At 41.7% G+C, this 22,141-nt stretch overlaps 1 pseudogene; it reads left to right on the top strand.

The window, feature by feature from the left end:
- The first annotated feature begins 133 nt into the window (after nucleotides 1–133).
- On the top strand, nucleotides 134–20,505 carry LOC121152299 (annotated as a pseudogene).
- The last annotated feature ends 1,636 nt before the right edge of the window (nucleotides 20,506–22,141 follow it).

Here is a 22,141-nt window from a genome sequence, read left to right on the forward strand (position 1 = left end):
CTTCCTGAGGGGAACCGTTCTGCCGACGCCCGGGATGCTTGGGGGTGGGCAACGTCCGTGCCGGGCCTGCGCATGCGCCCCCAGTGGGCTCTAGCGGAGTGACGTCTCCGGGGTTGTAGGGGCCGGGTGGGGAATGTGGTCCCGGCTCCTGAGGTACCGAGGTCTTCCTGGGCCCGACAGGAGGATTTGTTCCCAGGGGGCTCAAAGGGCGGCTGACAGGGGCTCGGGGGGTTGGAGTTTTTACCCAGTGCAGGGGGCGGCCGAGGAACGTGCGGAAACGACAAATGTGAGGGACTCAGGGTGTCCTGTCACCGCCCTCCCACACACCTCCTCCATCCCCACTCCGAGGAAGGCAAAGCCGAGGTCCACCGCTGACAAGGGAATTTCAGGCTTTCATTATTTGCTAAGAAGGGAGAGGGACCGATGTGTGCAGAGCCAGCGAAACACATTTTGAAAAGGCATGGAAATTCCGCATATAATAGTGGCTCTACTGTGCACCAGTGCCTGAATCTCGTCTGTCATTCCTCCTACTGGACAGCAATGAAAATGATTCACATTTCTCTCTTGGAAGCAAAGAGCCAAATCTGGTGGCTTGATAGCTCCTTCGTTAAAAGGCACATGCTATTTTACATTCTCCTTGCCTCCCTCGTGTAATTTATCACTGTATTAATAATTAATGAATATCTACTCATTTTAAAAAATTCAAAAGTCTTGTTTTTTTTAAAGGAACTCCCAAATTATAATAATTTAATTATTAGCAGTTAAGCCACACACAAAAAAGATAAGACTTCCAAGAATTCCAAATTGGAATAATAGAATTTTTTTTAATCCCCAGTCCAATCTATTCCTTCATGTGTTCACTTGCTAACCAGCTGCTTAGGCCACTTTGTTTTGCTTTTGTGATTAAAGTATTTGTTAGTCCCTGACAGCCAGTAAAACACTTTTTAAGCTTCACTAATTTTGCAATAACAGCATTATTCCTAGTCAGGTTTTGTGGTAGGATAACCATGTTGCAAGGAGTTTTAATAAGTTAGATATTACTGTAATGTAAATTTAATAATTGCCAAAATGTTAGGCAGTTCTGTTTCCCAGGGAATTTGCGTTAGCAGAGTAATGCAAGACAATTTCAAGTTAGCTTTTTGCCCAGATCTCAGTCCCTCTCAGTGCATTTCTACTTAAACACTCATAGTAAGATAATCCTCATCTGTGGTGCAGGCACCCCATACAGGCACGGCTCGAGTCCCAGCTAGCCAGTCCTATATCAGTCCGGCTTCCTGCTGATGGCCTGGGAAAACACACAAGGATGGGTCAAGTCCTTGGGCCCTGAAGAAGCTCCTGGCTCCCAGCTTCAGACTAGTCCACACCAAAGTAAATTGCAAGGTATCTGAATAACGTACTTCATTCTTGGTAACTAGTAATTAATTCAGATTGAACTTCAGATCTCACAGGAATTCACAGCTGCCAAGCTAAGTTAGGCGTCTGTGGCCTCCTGACGCCTCTCTTCGGACTATGGAGAGAATGACGAGGATACTCCCTAAAGTTGTTAGTAAACTGAATAAACAGATAACACACTGCAAAGCACATTTTAAATTCATGCACAGGTTTTTTTTAATAACATACATATTTTTTTAAATATTTATTTATTTATTGGAAAGTCAGATATACAGAGAGGAGGACAGACAGACAAGAAGATCTTCCGTCCGATGATTCACTCCCCAAGTGAGCGCAACAGCCAATGCTATGCCGGTCCGAAGCCAGGATCCAGGAACTTCTTCCGGGTCTCCCACAGGGGTGCAGGGTCTCAAAGCTTTGGGCTGTCCTCGACTGCTTTCCCAGGCCACAAGCAGGGAGCTGGATGGGAAGTGGAGCTGCCGGGTTTAGAACCTGCGCCCATATGGGATCCCGGCACATCCAAGGCGAGGACTTTGGCCACTGGGCCATGCCGCTGGGCCCTATTCTTGAACTTTTTTTTTTAAAGATTTATTTTTATTATTTTTTTTATTGGAAAGGCAGATATACAGAGAGGAGAGACAGAGAGGAAGATCTTCCGTCCAATGATTCACTCCCTAAGTGAGCGCAATTGCCGATGCTATGCCCATGCCGATCCGAAGCCAGGAGCCTCTTCCGGGTCTCCCACGCGGGTGCAGGGTCCCAACGCTTTGGGCCATCCTCGACTGCCTTCCCAGGCCACAGGCAGGGAGCTGGAAGGGAAGCGGGGCTGCTGGGATTAGAACCGGTGCCCATATGGGATCCCGGGCGTGCAAGGCGAGGACCTTAACCACTTGCGCCGGGCCCTATTCTTGAACTTTTTAAAGACCTTATACACTTGTCCTCCACTTACACAGCCATGCAACAGCCAAAATGCTTGGAATGCCTGAGACATGGGTAGGTTGTTAGGTCTCAGAAACACATAACCAAATTTCACAACCTCAGATGAGACACTGCTGCTCTCGAAAGGCCTGCTTTGTTTGTTAGACAAATCAGAAAAAAATTTCACTTGAGTCAAAAAGTCCCCCACTCTCCCGCTTTTCTTTGCATCTACTCCAGATCCATGTGTTTCCCTTTTCCTCTCAGGCCAGGCCTTCCCCACAGCAACGGCCTTCTCCCAGTTCACATCTCCTTCCTTCATCATGCATTCTCTCTTCTCCCAGTTAGAGCATGGTCTTTCTCTCTTTAAAAATTTAGCTCACTGCAGCACTTTTCTTCTAATACCTACTCCTTCACTTTTCCCTTGCCTGTAGTCAAGGAGCTAAAAATGGCTAGAATCTGCCCCAGAGGACAGATTCTACAGGCTCTTAACTCAGGCTGGCAAGTCACCACTCCTCCTCTGTTCAGCGAGCATTTCCGAAATAATTAGTTAAAACCCCCACTCTCTTCAACCCTCAGACCATCCAATACGGGACTCTGTTTGCTGATGACATTGTCTCGCATTGTGTCAATTCCTGTTCAGACATTGCTATCACTGTGTCATGTTGTGTCAATTCCTGTTCAGACCTCGCTATCACTGCCTCATATTGTGTCAGTTCCTGTTCAAACCTCGCAATCTACAAAGCGATGTGTATCAGCACACATCCTCACTTCTCTTGTTAATGCGTCAGCTAAGGCAGCTGCCCTCGACCAGAAGCCAGTGCTTACACATTTGCTTCGGCTTCTTCTTGGGAAACTTTCTCTTAAATGTATTGTTCCTTTCTTTTGCTCTTATATTTGAAGCTCTTTCTACTGCTTCATGCCTTTTGGTACTAAACATACCTTGCATGGTATCTAGCTAGCCAGCTCCACTCTTTCCTCTCGTGGATGGATTTTTTTTTTTTTTTTCAGCAGTAAGCATGCTGGTGAAGTTTAATGATGAAAATACACCTGGAAATCAGGCGGGCATCTCAGCAAAGAACCAAGCGCCCTTTCTGCATGCGGGTTGAGGTTGTTATGGACATGCTCCACTGTTTCTCTTCCCCCTCTCCACTTATGGGATTTTGTTGGGCAGAGGGCTTTTCTGGGCAAGGAACTGGTAAAATTCCTCTCTGGGCTTTATAGGCTAAGCTAGTAAACCAAATACCAGCTGCCAGCACTGGGCTGAGAAGATTCCCTTAGGAAGTCACTGGGGGAAGCTTGGGATTCCATTCAGCTACAGTGACTGGGCCTGCGCAGGGTCTTTGCTCTGTACATGCTAGGCTACTTTCAAAGGGGGTTCTTCTTCCCTCATTCAATGACACAAACTTCCCTTTTTTTTTTTGCCCCAATTGGCCCCTCGCACACACATTGGCTAATTTCTACACTACTCAAAAGAGGTAGTAACCCATAAATCTTACAGGAATAGCCTAAGTGAAGGTCTGTATCTTACAGCTTTTTTGAGCTAACATTTGAGTATGGGTATTTTCTTGCTGTTTGCTCTGTTGTGTTTGGAGGCATCCTGGAAAAAGATTGTCCTGCACAAACCAGAGGACTTGTCACCCCATCCAACAGAATATTTTGGAAGCCCTGCCCTGTGACCAAAATGGATGGGTATTCTTTTTTTTAAAAGATGTATTTATTTTTATTGAAAATTCAAATATACAGAGAGAAGGATAGACAGAGAGGAAGATCTTCTGTCCATTGATTCACTCCCCAAGCAGCTGCAACAGCTGGAGCTGCACCAATCCAAAACTAGGAGCCAGGAGCCTCTTCTGGATCTCCCACACAGGTGCAGGGTCCCAAGCCACAGCAGTGAGTTGTTGGGAAACGGGGCTGCCAGGATTAAAGCCAGCATCCATATGGGATCCTGGCACATGCAAGGCAAGGACTTTAGCTGCCAGGCTACTGTGCTGGGCCCACATTTTAAAGCATTTTTTACAGTTGTCTGAATTCAACACAATCTGTAATTGTATATGTTTAGAGATATTGTTAAGTAACAACCTCATCAATTATGTTCTAAGTTTTATGAAAAACAGAGTACATGTAATTGATTCACCATTATGTTTTCAGAGCCTAGCATGACGTTAGCTAAAATAGCATCTACCAGGCAGAATGAGTGAATAATGACTATTAAGTAATAACATATAATACATGCTATGCATGCAATAATATCTTTAAATGAACGATTACAATTTTTGTATGACTCTAGTCATACAGGAAAGCTCTGAAATGCACACAGGCAGAGGTCTAACCCACTATGCCACAGTGCTGGCCCCAAGTCCTTTTGTTTTCTATACTACACATCTGGGGAACTGTGTTAAGATACTGGATCATATTGAAATGGTCTCTTGCAGTAAGTCCTCTTTGATATTGAGCTAGCAATGAGAGGAGACTTGCCACCTCCAAACCACCTGGTTGAGGTGGAAATCTGTTCCCCAGCAAGACTCCTTTGACAGTTTATGTCTGGACCCAGAGGGTACCTCATTACTGTTGGCAGGGGTGGGGTTCTGGGTCCCCTCTGGGCCTCCACTAACATTATCTTGGCTGAGAGGGAGAGGGCTGCCTCGTAAGTGCTCCTCTGACACTTGGGTAGGACTGAGTCATGTCAAGCCTGCAAAGCTCAAAATCTAGGCTTCCTCGTCAGCTATTACCAAGCGGATGGAGAAGGACCACCAGTTATTATTTCTTCAAAAACAATATTTGGTTGGAGTATGGCAGTGTGCTAGGGGTCACCAAGACTACACAGGGTTATGGATTAACTAGGAGCACTCATAGTAGCACCAGTAACATTTATTGAAGGGAAAGGTTAAAGCAAAACACAGCAAAGGGAAAACCCCAGAGAGCGAAGTCCAGAAGAAACCAGGCACGTGATTTGAGTTCTGCCCCAAGGGAATCACACACAGTTTTTCCACTGTGGACTGTGACACCTGGTATGAGGTGTATGCAACAGGGAAGCGCACAAAGACACAACGCCCATGGCTATTTTTTGGAGAGGAGGTGGGGTTTGTCATGTAGGTATCCACTGCTTAATATAGCAAAACTCAAAACATCCAGAAGGAAGATCCATATGTGCCTCAAGCCACATGGTTTATAACCAGACTAAGCACAGTAAACCACTCTGATTATTCAAGTAACGTTTCCTATCTGTGTATGAATTGCAGAGAGCCCCCAAATGCCAGACAAGTGACAGCCCTCCAAGTAGGACTTTCTAAAAATAGTGGGCTCAGGCATCCTCTGTTAACTGTTCTTCACAGGTGGTTATTCATTCAGCATTTTCTGCCTTGCTGGGCTGTCCCTTTTCTGGTCTCTTGTCTGCACAGAACAGGCCTAAGGGGTAAGAGACTTGTTTAATTTGAACGCATACTGGCGTTTCCAGGTTATCTGTACCTCCAGCACCCAATCTGGACTATTTTATGAAGCAAACAGAAAGCCCAGGAAACTAGCTGCCCTATTTTTCAGGTAACTAGTCAGTGAGCCCCGTTTCTGCTTTTCCAAATGCCCTTCTTATTTGTTTTCCATGTAGTTTTTCAAAAAGGATTTGGAAGGGCTGGTAGTGTAGCACAGCAGGTGAAGCCACAGCTTGGGACATTCACATCTTTGGTTGAAGTTCTGGCTTGCGTGCTCTTGCTTCCCACCTGCCCCACCCAGCTTCCTACTAAGGCAGCAAATGATGGTTCAAGTACTGAGACCGTGTCACCCACCTAAGAGACCTAGATGAGGGTTGTGGATCTTGGCTTTGCCCTGACTCAGGGCATTTGGGGAGTGAACCAACAGACAACAACTTTCTCTCTCTGTCCCTCTCTCTATGTCCTGCCTTTCCAATAAATAAATAAATATATATATATATATATATTTTTTTTTCCTTAAAAGTTGGTGGTGGGCCTGGTGCAATAGCATAGAGGCTAGTCCTTGCCTTGAATGTACCGGATCCCATAGCGGCACTAGTTCTAATCCCAAAGACTCTGCTTCCCATCCAGCTCCTTGCTTGTGGCCTAGGAAAACAGTTGAGGACGGCCCAAAGCCTTGGGACCCTGCACCTGCTTGGGAGACTGAGAAGAGGCTCCAGATTCCTGGCTTTGGGTTGGCTCAGCTCCAGCCATTGTGGCTGCTTGGGGAGTGAATCATCAGATGGAAGATCTTCCTCTCTGTCTTTCCTTCTTTCTGTATATCTGCCTTTCCAATAAAAATTAATAATTTTTTTAAAAAGTCTGAGATGAAGTTGCAGACACGAGGTTCATTAAAAAAAAAAAGTTGGTGACAATGAAATTAAAACATGAGCTTATTTGGTATAAAAACATTGGGTTCTATGAATTTTCTTTTTCATAATATGTATTTTTTGTGAACTTTTTGAAGGTTCTATTTATACATTGTTCAGAGGTTTTAGTTATACAGGTGGAGGAAATGGGAAGAGGGTCAATTACTGCCCTTTGTCTCAGTACTACAAATCTGTATCACTTATTATTATTATCTCTTTTCCACAATACATTTTTGCATGTATATGGATTTATACATTCCTCCTCCCCTTCCTGTTTCCCCACTTCTACTCCTGTCATTTCTTCCTGTATTATTGCAATGGTATGGTCTCTTGAGTACAAGTTACAAGTTTAACTTTCCGGCATTTAAATGTATCAAGACATGATAAATACCAGAAAAGGTAGAAAACCTAGCGTCTCATCCTAAAGGTATATTTAAAAGTTTCACTGGGAGTCCAACTTTTACTTGGAAGTAGAGATGCATACTGCATAATACCTTTACTTCCAGGTATGCTAACCTCCCTTGCTGTACTACTTTTAAAAATAGGGGGGGAAAGGCATTTTAAATTTTATTTTGAAAACAAAATAGGATTTATTTGAATACACAATCCAAAACACCAATAGAAGACAAAAACACTATCAAGAACTAATTCTGCTTATTCTAAACTGCAATTTCCCAATTATAAAAATAATATGTACTACTGTAAAAAAATCGATTCTACTTTTCTTTGACTCAATTTAATATATTATTTTTCTTAACAGATGCAACAAAAATTTCAATGTTTATAAAAATCACAGGAGGACAAAAGATCTCTAACCATTTAATTCGCCATCATTTTACAGGGAAAAACAGCAAGAAGAGTAAACATTTTAGAAGTAGAATAGGCTCTCCCAACATGACCCTGTAAGCAGTTTCCCATACAATGTAATAGGAACAGTACAACTAGAGTTTCTTGTTCATATCCATAACCATGTGTGTAGGAGATAGACTCTTCTTATTTATGGAAGTAATAATTACAAAGGTCCCCACCTGCAAATCCTAGATTGTTGAAACTATTTCTGGGATGAACATTTTAGTAAAATTATTGCTGCCTAACCAATATTCAATTTGAAATCTTAACAAGGACATAAAATTGTTATTATAGTGTAACATTTCACATTATGAGGACAATTTCATTTATTTGTTTTTCATCTTCTCAGTGACTCATAACTGGATAATATCTCCCATGCTTCAAGAAATATTAATGAAATGTCTAGACACTTAAAACCTAAATATTTACAACATGACAAAGCAAGCTCTGATCGGCAATAAGCAATTGGTAATGAATAGGCTACTCTTGTTTCAAGTGTAATGCTTCCAGTTTTCAGGAGACATTCCTTTAGCCATGTGTTTATTTCCAATGAGCATTAGAGGGGGTTTGACAATCAGTACTGCCTAAAATTATTCTCCTGACCTAGAAGCACTCCTGACGCTTGACCTCAGTTCTTCTGTTCATAAAGATAAATTTACTGAATAATCAAAATATTAAAAAATCATATATTTGAATATTAATGGATTAGTAGTTTGTAAGCACAGTCCATAGGGACTCAGGTTAGATTTTAATTTAGTTTCCATCAATCTTCTACTTTCAGAGTGAGAAATATGAGACTCTTGAAGTACATCGATGATTTAACCAAATGGAAAAATCACTCTTCCTCTTGGTTGAGAGCTCTTGTTACTTCCCTGATGTGTAAACTCTCCTAAAATTTCCATAGCTGCATTATTTATGCTGAAGTAAATAGTATAGAAAATTTACACTTAGCATTTAAAATTTTATTAAGAATATCAACATGGTGAGTTTGTGTTGATATATTGGGAAAAAAAAAAAAACGATCTCAAATGGCCTGTCTTGAACCATCATTTCTGGTATTAAATAACACATTTTAAATAAGGCTAGCTTGAACACAAAAAGTGGGAGTGAGGACAGGGAGTGGTTTTGGAAGGACTCAGGTATTTGCTAAATGTTGTACCAGTTCGAGGTTCAAGTCCACAGACCACATCCCCAGAGTATTATCTTCACTATGACTCAGATTCTTAGTCTGTGCTGCTTAATTCCAGATCCACAAATTCCAAAAATCAAATCTCACTGGACATCTGTCACATATCTATCTCTGAACCAATCAGCTTTATCAACGGGATAAAGTTTTGACTGAGCTCGACCCTGTATACTGATCTGGGTTCTCCAGCTTGGAACCCAAATAACCACACTGTAGTGCTTTCTTCACTGACAGCTAACAGGGCAGATTCGTTTCCTGACAGGTCTACTAGCAATTTCCTTTCTTACTTTCTCTTTCTTTTTTTTTCTAAATATTTATTTATTTTTGGGGAGGAAGGCAGATTTACAGAGAGAAGGAGAGACAGAAAGACCCTCTGTCTGCTGGTTAACTCCCCCAACTAGCCTCAAAGGTCAGAGCTTAGCCAATCTGAAGCCAGGCCAGGAGCCTCCTCTGGGTCCCTGCACCCACATGGGAGACCCGGAAGAGCTCCTGGCTCCCCAAGTGACTGCAACAGCCGGTGCTGCGCTGATCCGAAGCCAGGAGCCAGGAACCTCCTCCAGATCTTCTACATGGGTGCAGGGTCCCAAGGCTTTGGGCCATCCTCGACTGCTTTCCCCGGCCACAAGCAGGGAGCTGGATGGGAAACAGAGCAGCTAGGACACACACTGGAGCCCATAAAGGAACAGTGCTTGCAGGGGGAGGATGAGCCAATTGAGCCATTGTGTTGAGCCCTATTAACAAATTTCTCTCAATATTCAGTATTCATTCACCCTTTGTACTCTTTAACAATTGTCACATTTTATCTGTAAGCCAATCATTTGATGTCTTCCTCTCCATCCCAATCTTAGCTCTTTGGATTTGCATTCATTTTAAATTCTACCATTATATATATTTTTTAAAAATTGTTTATTCTCATCTTATCTGAAAGACAGAACACGGAGAAACAGAGACAGTCAGGGTAACTTCCAACCACTGCTTTATTTCCTAGATGCCCACAACAGCCAGGGCTGGGAGCCTGGAACTCCATCCAGGTCTCCCCAGGAAAAGACAAGGTAAGGAAGTTAAATATATATTACTAAATGAAAGAGGGCAATCTGAAAAGGTTAAAGACTATATGACTCCAACGGTATGACATTTTGAAAAAGGCAAAAAAATATGGTTCAGTGGTTAGTGGGGAGAAGTGATGAATAGCAAGAGCAGAGGATTTTTGGGGTGCAGCAAAAGTATTCTGTAAGATGCTATAGTGGCAGAGATATGACAGTATTCATTTCATTTATTCAGGCCCCTTGACACCAAGGGTGAATTCTGCCATCTCTGTCATCAACTACTGGTTTTGCATGGTGATCACATGTTAGTGTTCCTCCACCAACCATAATAAACATACTACTCTGATAGGAGATGTTGGTAACAAGAATTAGTTATACATGTATTGGGGCAAGGAGGTGTGAGATAAATTTGTACCTACATTTCAGCTGTGCTGTGAACGCAAAAGTACTCTAGAGAAGCAGTCTATTAAAGGAAAAATTATGCTTGTTTTTATGTCTCCATGTGTTCATGTAAAATTTACAACTACATTTACTAAACAGCAACAACTGAAATTCTATCTTCTTATTGTCTAGGGATCAAAGAAAATAAGATCAGATCTTAAATTTATAAACACCACCTGAAAAATGTTAGTTCTGTTGAGCTTCCATTTGAACAAGTACATAATCATATAACTATTGTAGAGAAAACTGGAGATGAGTATTGGAAAACATTTTTGAAAGCAAAATGATCACGATTTTTCTGGATTGACAGAAGAGACTTGTTAAAAAGTAACATCAAAAATAATGTACTGGGTGTGGAAACTGACTCAAATGGAAGCAAATTACTATTAGGTTTCTCATTTATATAATGCATGTTTGTAAAACATTATCCTGAAAATAATAATTACAATTCTATCATGTCACATTTCTTTAAAAAAAAAGATTCTATGTATTTTTTATTGGAAAAGCAGATTTACAGAAAGAAGGAGAAACAAAGAGAAAGATCTTCTGTCCGCTGGTTCACTCCCTAAGTGGGTACACTGCCTGGAACTAAACTGATCCGAGGTCAGGAGCCAGGAGCTAGGAACCAGGAGCTTCTTAAAGGTCTCCCACTCAGGTGCAGGGTCCCAAGGCTTTGGGCCATTCTTGACTGCCTTTCCAGGCCACAAGCATGGAGCTGGGTGGGAAGTGGGACAGCTGGATATTAACCAGGCATCCATATGATATCCTGGCACATGCAAGATGAAGACTCTAGCCATTAGGCTACCATGCTTGCTACTGGTGTATGGATTTTATTATCACAATTTTTCTCAGCCAAAAGAGCCCTCAAATATCAGGAGTTTTTTTTTCCCTATGAATAATGATAGGATCCAATTGTTCTTCCCAATTTTTTTCTACAAGAATTTTGCATACAACAGACTATTATTCAGCTATAAAAAGAAATGAACTACTGCAATATAAACGAATCCTTGAAAACATTATGCTTCATTCTAAGAGAAGGTAGGCTCCTAGTAGGCCAAATAATAAATGAGCCCCTCACATAAAGTATCTGACTGACAAGTCCATGTTGAGAAAACATACAGATATGAGGAATGACAACTTAATGGATATGGAGTTTCTTTTTGGGATGATAAAAATTTTTTTAAAATCAGAGAAGTTATGGTTATACAACATTGTGAATATATTAAAAGCCAATGACTAGTACAATTCATAATCACAATCTTTCTAGATTTTTTTATGTTACATGAATATTACTTCAGTAAAAAGCTGCATTTTATCAGTCTCCACTACTACATTAATTGTATCCAATACCATACCCCCTTCATGTTCTGATAGTCAAGAACAGCAGCTCCATCTCTCAACTTCTGTGAATTTTTGTTTATTCAGTTTACTTATCCTATTTCAATAGCTCCTTGTGCAAGCAGATTTAGTTTCATTAAGATACAGTTTCAACCAAATTTAGCCACCCTGTTTTCTTAAGAGTGCACATGTTTTTAAATTCTTGTGTATTTCTTCGAGAGGGTGTGATAAAGAGGGAGTGAAGGAGAGAGGGAGGAAGAGAAAGAGAGACCATGTTCCTATTCATTGTTTTACTCCCCAAATGCTCACAATGGCTAGGACTAGGCTAAACCAAATCAAGGAGCTGGAAACTTAATCCTGGTCTCCCACATGGGTTGTACAACCCAAATGAACCATCAAGCTGTCTTATAGGGTCTTATAGGGTCTGTTTTGACAGGAACAGTCCAGGAGCTGGGTATCAGATACTCCAATGTGGGATGCATGTATATTGCAGGTTAAATGTCTACACCTTGTCTGCTGTTAAAACCACACCAACTAAATCATACCATATGAGACTTTTCTATGGCTTCTTTGCTTTCACTGTTTTGGATTTCAAACATTTATGTAGTATATAGTGTGTTAATTTTCACTGCTATATAAAATGCCATGATAAGATAGATAACAAATTTATAGTTCATTTGAATATCTATACTAAGTTTAATCATCACTGTTTTTTCCTATTAAAAATTATTACAGGCAATTGTGCAATGATTTTTAATGGGTATCTCTTGCTTCACATGTACAAATGCTTTCATACTCTAACCTAAGAAGTAAAAGGGCATGATCCGCATGAAAGGGAAATTTTTTTTAAAAGATTTATTTTTATTATTATTTTTTTTATTGGAAAGGCGGATATACAGAGAGGAGAGACAGAGAGGAAGATCTTCCGTCCGATGATTCACTCCCCAAGTGAGCGCAACGGCTGATGCTATGCCGATCCGAAGCCAGGAGACTCTTCCGGGTCTCCCACACGGGTACAGGGTCCCAAAGCTTTGGGCTGTCCTCGACTGCCTTCCCAGGCCACAGGCAGGGAGCTGGAAGGGAAGCGGGGCTGCTGGGATTAGAACCGGTGCCCATATGGGATCCCGGGTGTGCAAGGCGAGGACCTTAACCACTGCACCACCGCGCCGGGCCCAAAAGGGAAATTTTAATATAATTTGAAATGTAAATATATTTCAAGGATTTAGTTATTGGTTGATTTATTTAATATATTCCATTTCCTGATTCACTCCCCCAAAGGCCACAGCGGTCAGGGCTGGACCAGGCCAAAAGCAGGCGCTTCACTTAGGTCTCCCAGGCTGATGGCAGGGTCCCAAGCACTTGATCATCTTGTGGTGCTTTCCCAGATGTATCACTAGGTAGCTAGATCTGAAAATCGAGCATGAACCAGCATCTATGAAGAACAAAGGAATTACACACAGTGGCTAAACTTGCTATGCTACAATGCTGGTTCCTAGAAACATATATTCTTTCATATGAGTTTATTTTTCTCTTGCGTGAATTAAATCTATAGGTGGTAAACAGCATTCCTAGAAAGACACTCTTAGAGAGATGAACAAGGAAAAATATATGACCGAGTTCATAGGACTTATGTGTAACAGCAAAATACTTAGAATGACCCCAGGCCCTGGCGCCATAGCATAGTGGTTAAAGTCCTTGCATTGCATGTACCTGGATCCGATCCTATATGGACATCAGTTCTTATCCCAGCAGCTCCACTTCCCATCCAGCTCCCTGCTTGTGGCCTGGAAAAGCAGTCGAGGATGGCTCAAAGCCTTGGGACCCGGCACCCACGTGGGAGAACTGGAAGAAGTTCCTGGCTCCTGGCTTCAGATCGGAGCAGCTCCAGCCATTGTGGCCACTTGGGGAGTGAATCATCGGACAAAAGATCTTCCTCTCTGTCTCTCCTCCTCTCTGTATATCTGACTTTGCAATAAAAATTAAATAAATCTAAAAAATAAATAAAATAACATGTATTTGTGATTAAAATATAAAGAAAAGTCAGAGCATGGTGAGCAAGAAATTTACAGTTGTGATTACCATACGGAAGTAGAGAGGTATCGAGTGGTCCGCATGGACACACACCACACTGCGGCGCCACTGAGAAGTCATCTTTAGCTGGGAGATAGGACACATCTTCCCTTTCTTCTCAATTGCAACTCTCACAGTATCACTCCCAGTACTGTCCATCTGAAGCCCAAATCTAATTAGGTCACATCTGTGGGCTCCATCTCCCAGCATCCTGTAGCTTCTGGTGTTCCTACGATTCTGTGCTTGGCTCCCTTCATGTCTCATATTGCTGGGTGATCTTATCCATTCTCACAACTTTCTACTTCCACTTAAGTAATCATGAGTCACACACTCATCTTCCCTAAACAGCAGACCCACATATCTGACCATGATTGGCCTTTTCCACAATGCCTCAGAGTCAGCATGCCTGACAACTTAACTCATCACCTGTAAAATTCCTCCTCCCAGATGCTTCTTCTGTGTTCTTGTCAGTTGTCCATGGCCGGTATTTAGGAATCACATACTGCTCTTTCTTTCCCCTGATCCCTTTACTGGTTATAGTCAGTCATACCAGACCCTGTCAAACGCTACCTCACCTATACACTCTGGATGTTCAGCAACACATAGTAAAATTATTAAAGACGTGTGCTGTGACTTCTTTGTATTTCCTTAAAATTCACCCACAGAACTAGAAGCATCTAATGCCTCAGAATGGGATCTTGCTTCGAAATAAGCGTCACTGTCAATGTAATGACCCGGTGATAACAAAGTATGGAGAGCTCCTAATCTAGTGCGATTGGTGACTGTATAAAAAAGAGGAGATTTAGTCACAGACATGCATGCAGAAGGAATGCCATGTGAATATGAAGGAGAGCAAGATGATGCCATACAAACCAAGAAATACCCAGATTGCAAGCCAACCACCAGGACCTAGGGGAGAGACACGGAATAGAAATTTCCCACTGAAGCCCTCCAAGGAGTCAGCCCTGCAAACAACTTGATCCTGGACTTCTGGCCTCAAGACTTCTAGGATAATGAACTTAAGTTGTTTGTGCCACCCAGATTGTGGCATTTTATTTCAGCAGCCCCAGGACTTTGTAATATGCTTATTCCTTGGTCCAAACTTGCACACTTAGTAATAATTTCTATGAAAACAACTGCACAAGTAAACAAAGACATTCACCCAGGATGCTACACAGTGGGGACAATAGCTAAATGACTTGAGCTAGGAGAAAAAGTTGGTAAGCTCTGTTACATACAGACAGATATTCACAACACAGTTAAGTTGCTTAAAGGCAACTGTAAAACTGTACAAATTATACCATTTTTTTTGCAACTCACATTTTATACATATTATAAAGGCATAAGAAAAAGTCTAAAAGTGTATGAATATATTTACACTGGGAGAATTTTTTGGGTAGTTCACATTTTCTCCTTATGACTTACCCACATTTTTTAAAGTGTGGTTAAGCAATAAGCCTGCAATGTTCCTTGTTTTTTCTCTCCTACACGGCATCCAAAAGGCATCACTGATTAGACTTATAACCCCTCTCCACTTACAAAAAGAGGAAGACAGAAGAGGAGGAGAAGTGAAAGGCGAGACAGTAATGAAAATTAAACTGATCTTTTAATGAAGCAGAATAAAAATATGAGGGGATTTAGAGAGCAAATGGTCAGTGTGAACTGTGGGAACAAAAGACAGGCCAGTGTTGTGGTGTGTAAAGTCACTGCCTGTAATGCTGACAGCCTTTAGGGGTTGCTTTGAGTCCTGGCTGCTCCACTTCCAATCCAGTCCCCTGCTAATGGCCTGGGAAAGCAGGAAAGGATGGCCCAAGTGCTGGGCCCCTGTCATCCACCTGGGAGATCAAAATTAAGCTCTTAGCTCTTGCTTTTGGCCTAGCTCAGTACTATTCATTGCAGCCATGAGGGGAGTGAATCAGTGGATGGAACATTTCTGTCTCATCTCCCTCTCTATAAAAATAGCTCCATCTTTCTAATAAGTAAAATAAATCTTTTAAAAAAGAAAAAGTATTGTAAGTCAAAAAATATGCTAACACACATAACCAACCAGACATCCTAACCTAGCTGATAACATGTTCCAGTCCTTGGGTCCCAGCACTCATATAGGAGACTTGGATGCTTCCTGACTATTGGCTTCAACCTGGCTTGGCAACACAGTTCACTATGGAGTTATCAGTTGGGTGCCCTCATGATTTCATAGCCAATCAGGAGCTGTGTTTACTTCCATTATCTAGCACTGTAAGAATATTGGACTATCTATTACTGGGCCAAAGAACAACAACATTTAAAACTATAAGAACAGTTTCTATTGAATGGGTATGGTTCTCACACCATCATCAAATTCTAAGTCAGACTCTTGTCAGTCTGGGGACATCTGTTCTTGTCACAATACCATGGTCTACTACTGGGTGAGATTTTTCGTTATATTTGGACATAGCCTTTAAATTCTACAGAATATTGCTTTAGTGGGAAAACCTCCCACTTCCTTTCCAGGGGAAACCCAGGGGAACTTTCCAAAGATCTACTTCAGGTCCCGGTGAGTCACCAAGTCATGCTGCTTTGATTCAGCCCCATTCAACGTGAAATACACTCCTGAGTTCAAGAATGTCCTTCAGTAGATCTCTGCAGAGTTTCTGTTGTACCATGATGGTGACTAATAGTGTAGGTTTGAATGATTCTTCCATTTATTTTAACTCCTCCAATAAACAGTGAGATAGAACTCCGAAACCCGAACTAACACAATATGGAATTTTAAAGAGGCACCTGAAATACTTGACAGCTGAAATTGGATCATTTAAAACACACATGACAGCCAGCTAAATTGTGAACTGTTTCCTCTGTAATCATCAAATTATAATTTGCTCCTCTATTCCAATCATGGCTATTAACAAGAGTCCTGGGCTGGCATTGTGGCATAGCAGGTGGAGCTGCAATCTGTGACATCAGCATCCCATATGGCAGCCAGTTCTTGTCCCAGCTCCTCCACTTGCAATCCAGCTCCCTCCTAATGGCCTAGGAAAGGCAGCAGAGGATGGCTCTGGTATTGGGGCTGCTCCCACCTGCACTGAAGAGCTGGAAAAAGGTCCTGGATCCTGGCTTGAGCCTGGCCAAGGGTGGGCTGTTACAGCCATCTGGGAATGAACCAGAAGATGGAGGGGCTCTTTCTCCGCCTGTCCCTCTCTCTGTAGCTCTTTTAAACAAACAAACAAACAAACAAACAAATAAATAAATAAATAAATAAATTTTAAGAATAAAAAAGAACATCTTTTAAAAACGATTTTTTTTATTTAGGTGATTTTTACAGTTAATTAGGGTGATAAGGGTCAAGAGCTACAGAAGATGTGTGAGACCATTATTTCCACTTTCTCCTTTTTTCCTTCCTATATCTGGGGGAAGAGGGCAGACAAGGGGAGAAGCCATGCCCAGCCTCGTAAACGCCTCTGTTCTCTGGCATGGAGGACAGTCACCCCACACCATCCCAGGGTCCCCAATATGGAGCATTCTCCAAGGACACTGCTCAGAAAGTTTTGATAGTTCAACAGTTCTGAATTACTGCTTATCTTGTCACTTCAAGCACGATGAAATCTCTCCAAAATCTACTGGTTGACATAGTCCACCTTAGAGTCTCTGTTTGCCCAGTTATTCACTTCCAACATTTGGTTAGGGTAGTTGGTCAATTTGTTCTGTCCTCTATCCTCTGTTGTGGTACCAGGTGTCCTCTGCAGGCTCCAGTGTACTGCCAATATCCTCCATGCGCACCTGGATATGCTGTTTACTGCTCTGTCTCAGCCACTGAAGAGGACCAGCTCTTAACACAAGTGCTCCACGGTCAGACCATGGAACCTGCAATTCTCTCCATGGTTGGGGTTCTGAGTCCAGCAGTTCAGTTGGGGGGATCCCAGACCTGATTCTTGTGTGTGCTTGCTAGTAACAGATTCCGGTACAGTCCATCACCCTAATCGGCTTATGCATATGCCGGTGGTTGCAATTGCTGGGTCAGTTCTGTCTCCAGCTCTATCTTCTACGCAAATCAATGGGTGTTGCAGTCCAGCCCGATCCTGCCCATCACACATTCGGCCCCCATGCAAACCAATGGGAACTGTAGCCTAGTTGGAACGACCTGCAATAACCCTCATCAGCCCCACTCCTGCCCTAGTTCCGGTGCTTGTCAATAGCAGACTGGTCCAGTCTGTCTCACTTCCCATTGAGCTATTGTATATGTCAATGGGCATTGAAGCCTAGTTCAACCCAACCAGCTTCATTATCCAGCCTACACACCTGCCGGCAGGTGCCACTCTCTGTCTAGCCATGCCTGTCCCAGTCCTGGTTCTCATGCTCATCAGAGTTGACAATCCAAGAGGGAGGTGCCCACTATTTCCCTAATGGGCTCATTCTCACTACTAAATCTTGCACTCTCCATGTGGTTCTGTAGTTTAACCTAACATAATTTGAGCCATCATCTGCTGCTTTCCCAGGTCATAGGCAGGGAGCTGAATTGTGAAGTGAAGCACCTGGAATTCAAACTGGCATCCATGTAGCATGCTGGTGCTTGCAGGCAGATTAGCCTGCCATGCCACCACACTGCTCCTAACATGAAGTTCTCTTAAAAGTTCCAATTACATACTTAAATTTAGTAGAATTTTTTTTACATTTGGCAGAAATTCAGAATTTATTACACTTATAGCATGAATAGGAATTATAAAGCAGTTATAGTTGATTTGTTTGATATAGCAAATTCTCCCAAATATTACAAGTATTCTAAGCAGCAAGTATATCCCTATCATTTCTTGAATACCACAAATACATGAATATATAGTAGGTTTGAATTAATTCATTTCTCCATTTAAGACTTCTTCCATTCTCAATTCTACATTTTCCTGGATTAACGTGGGCAGATGAAGCAGCAATCAATCATACCACACAAGTACTCTGGGGTCATCTTTAGGGAGGGGAATCACTGAAGATGCAAAGGGACCTTGTCTGGGACAGAGTTTTGTGTTCCCCAATGTACTGAAGCGTGTTTATTACAGATCTTTCTTTCTCCTCCTCTATTACCCTTCTCCCAAGCTGTTTAACCTTGTGATTACATTCATTTACTTTAATACATTTGCTCTATGCTCCAGATTATCTTCTAATTCTTCCTAGAAGGTTAACTCAGCTATTACTGACATCTAAATGAATTTAGTTGTATTCTACATGCAAAACATGCTAATCCTCTGCTTGTGGCACTGCATCCCATATGGGCTGGTTCATGTCATGGCTGCTCCATTTCCAATCCAGCTCCCTGGTTATGGCCTGTTAAAATGGTGAAGGAAGGCCCAAGTCCTTTGGCTTCTGCACCCACGTGGAAGGTCCAGAAGACGCTCCAGGATCTTGGCTTCAGATCATCTCAGTTCTGGATGTTGCTGCTGTTTAGAGAGTAACCCAGCAAATGGAAGGCCTCTCTGCCACTCTATTCTCTCTCTGTAAGATCTGCCTTTCAAATAAAAACAGTCTTTTCCATAATTCACCTGAATTTATAGTTTGAATTCCCAACCTATCCAGGAATTAAAAACAAGTATTATGCTAGGTGCCTGGATGTGATTTTGCTCTTTGCACCAATACAAACCATGGTGAATCTGGGAAGATTTCAAAGGACAAGTACAGAGACTTCCATTACACTATTTCTGATCTGATGTTTGTCAACCAGCTGGAGTGTCCCTGAGAAGGCAAGTCTTTCTCTTCTGCTTTTCTGCTGCCAAAAATCATCTTACATTTCTGTCAATGTCTGGAGCATGACCTTGGCAATGAAGAGGGCTGGGGTTGCCTTTTCTGACACCCAACAGCATCCAAGTTCTGATTACTTTGCTTTGGACTCTCTGCTTCCCTCCAATCAGAGGAAATACTGCTTGAATCTGGACCATAACAGCCTTGCTTTACTCAGTGAATAGTTTTATACCAGAAGGTGTATTCTGTGGTTCCTGCAAACTGGAATTTCGAAGCTCACAAGCTAAGACAAGATTCCTGTGAGCTATACCTTGGATTCTGCTGATTCATCTGTTTTCTGAGTCATGACATGCAGAAGTCTGAGCTGACCTAGTAGATAATGGCCAAAGAGGAACAGGAAATTCCAGAGGAAAACCTATACTGAATAATGCTTCCAAAACACTAACCTGATGCGCATTTTGACATTTTGTATTAATGTTTGTGGAATATTATTATTTGATGGAGTCTTTCATTAGATTAAAACACTACAAGGATAGGAATTGCCTCTCTTGTCCCATGTTGTAGAAAAAGTACTTACGATATCCAGTAGAAACTCAAGAAATATCTGTTGAAGGCAAAAAAATAAATAAATAAATAAAAATCCCTAATCCTGACATTCAATATTTAACCTAATAAGTTAATTTTATTTCTATATTGACGAGTTTTCCCTGTCACTTAAATAGTTATCAGCACCCATGAGGGCTTTTGAAAAAGTTAATGAAAAGTATATTATTTAAAAAAAAACTGTATAGGTTTCCAAAATTTTTGCAACAAAATCATATTTTAATTTTTCTTCATGCATTTCAAAGTGACTTCTGATTTGCCACTTGTTCAAGACAAGATTACTGGGGTAGGAATTATGGCACAATGGGTTAAGCTGCTACCTGCAATGTGCCATTGTTAGTTCAAACCCGGCTCCTGCTGACATGCCTCGGAGAGCAGCAGGAGATGGCCAAGTCCCTGGGTCCCTATACCTATATGGTGTTCAGGATCCATAGCCCGGTCATCATGTTCTGCAGTATTATCTCCATGAGGATGGAGAGTACATATATACACTCAAGAAGTTTGACCCTCTGGGATAGCAGACCTGCTCACTTCTCCCCTGTCGACAAGCACTTGTGCCACCGCATCACCATCAAGAGCGCTTCAAGGTGCTCATGACCCAGCAGCTGTGTCCTGTGCTCTGAGGGGCTCCCTAAGGCCATGTGCCCACTTCCTCCCACTGTTCCACCCAGGAAAATAAGTCAAAATAAATCAAATAAAACAAACAAAAAAGGACTGGCATTTAAAATATTTAAATATTTTGTTTTATTTGCCAAGAAAGACTTTCTCCTCTATGAAAGTTATTCTACTTCTTCTCTTTTAAACTATGTCTCATAACTGCCAAATAACCTCCCATGATCATCAGCATTTTCTTATTACTTAATTTCATACATCAGTTCATCCATCCACTAAAAAATATGTAAGTATATTAGCAGTTGCCATGTATTGGATACTATTTCAGGTACCAGAGAGTAAAAAAACCAAACCAAAACAAACAAACAAAAAAACCCCACAAATAGCCATGGTCCCTATCCAAATAAAAAAAAAAAACACAAAGTTGAGTATTTTGAAATAATAGTCTTACCCACTTTCCTACAGCCCTTGAACCCTTTTACTCTAACTATGTAAAGATTATAAAAAATGTAATAAAAAAATAAAAAATAAAATAGTGGTAAAGAATTTATTTATTCAAAAGGCAGAGTTAGACGGGGAGGGTAAAGATAAGAGATTTTCCATTTGTTAGTTCACTCCCTAAAATGGCTGCAATGGCCAGAATAGGGATGCTCTAAAGCTCGGACCAGGAGCTTCTCTGTATCTCCATGTGAGTTCAGGATTCCAGCCATTTGGGCCATTCCCCACTGCTTGCCTGGACATGTCAGCAGGGTACTGGATTGGAAGTACAACACCCAGGATTCAAACAAGTGCTCAAGTAGGATTTTGGCATTGTAGGAGGTGGCTTTTTCTGCTATACCACAAAGCCAGAATTTAAATTCCTCATTTAATTGAGGAGATTAAAGCAGGAGAGCAAGCCACAGTGGCTTCAGGGGTACAGGGTTTCCTTTTGGACATAATGGAAATGTTTGGGAACACAGAATTGCCCAAATATTGAACACATTCAGTTGTTCACTTCATTTGTACAAATTTCACCAAAAAATTTAAAGAGGAAAAAAAAGTTATATCTTGTCTAAACGGCCATTGAAGACACCAAGAATGGGGCACCAGCAAGGAAAGAGGAGAGGTGACTCGTGCACCTGGTTTAAGGTCACCAGTGAATGAGCAAAAGTGACCACCATAATATGATGTGAGTTTATAATAATAATAATGTGAGTTTATTAGGAACTAGGTTGACTTTGGCTTAGTTTTTGAGGCTCACAGTTCAAAAAATGGGTGGCCCTATGTTTCAGGAATCTGGTAAGGGCTGGAAGGTGCTAGAGATGATTACATGCCAAGCAAGGAAACCGGGACTAGCAAGTATTCTGACCCTTTCTTCCTTTCTCTTTCCTTCCTTCTTTTTTTCCTTCCTTCCTTCCCTTTTTACTTTCTTTCTTTGTTTAGATATTTATTTCTTTTAACACGAAGGCAGATTCATAGAGAGAAGGAGAGACAGAAATTTTCCATCGGCTGGTTCACTCCCCAAATGACTGCTATGGCTGAAGCTGAGCTCATCTGAAGCTGGGAAGCCAGGAAGCCAGGAGCTTCCTTCAGGTCTCTGACTCTGGCTCAGAGTTCTAAGACTTTGGGCCATTCCTCTTTGCCTTCTCAGGCTACAAACAGGGAACT

This window comes from Ochotona curzoniae, unplaced genomic scaffold, assembly GCF_017591425.1.
Source record: "Ochotona curzoniae isolate NIBS_2020 unplaced genomic scaffold, NIBS_Ocur_1.0 contig_1, whole genome shotgun sequence".
NCBI lineage: Eukaryota > Metazoa > Chordata > Mammalia > Lagomorpha > Ochotonidae > Ochotona > Ochotona curzoniae.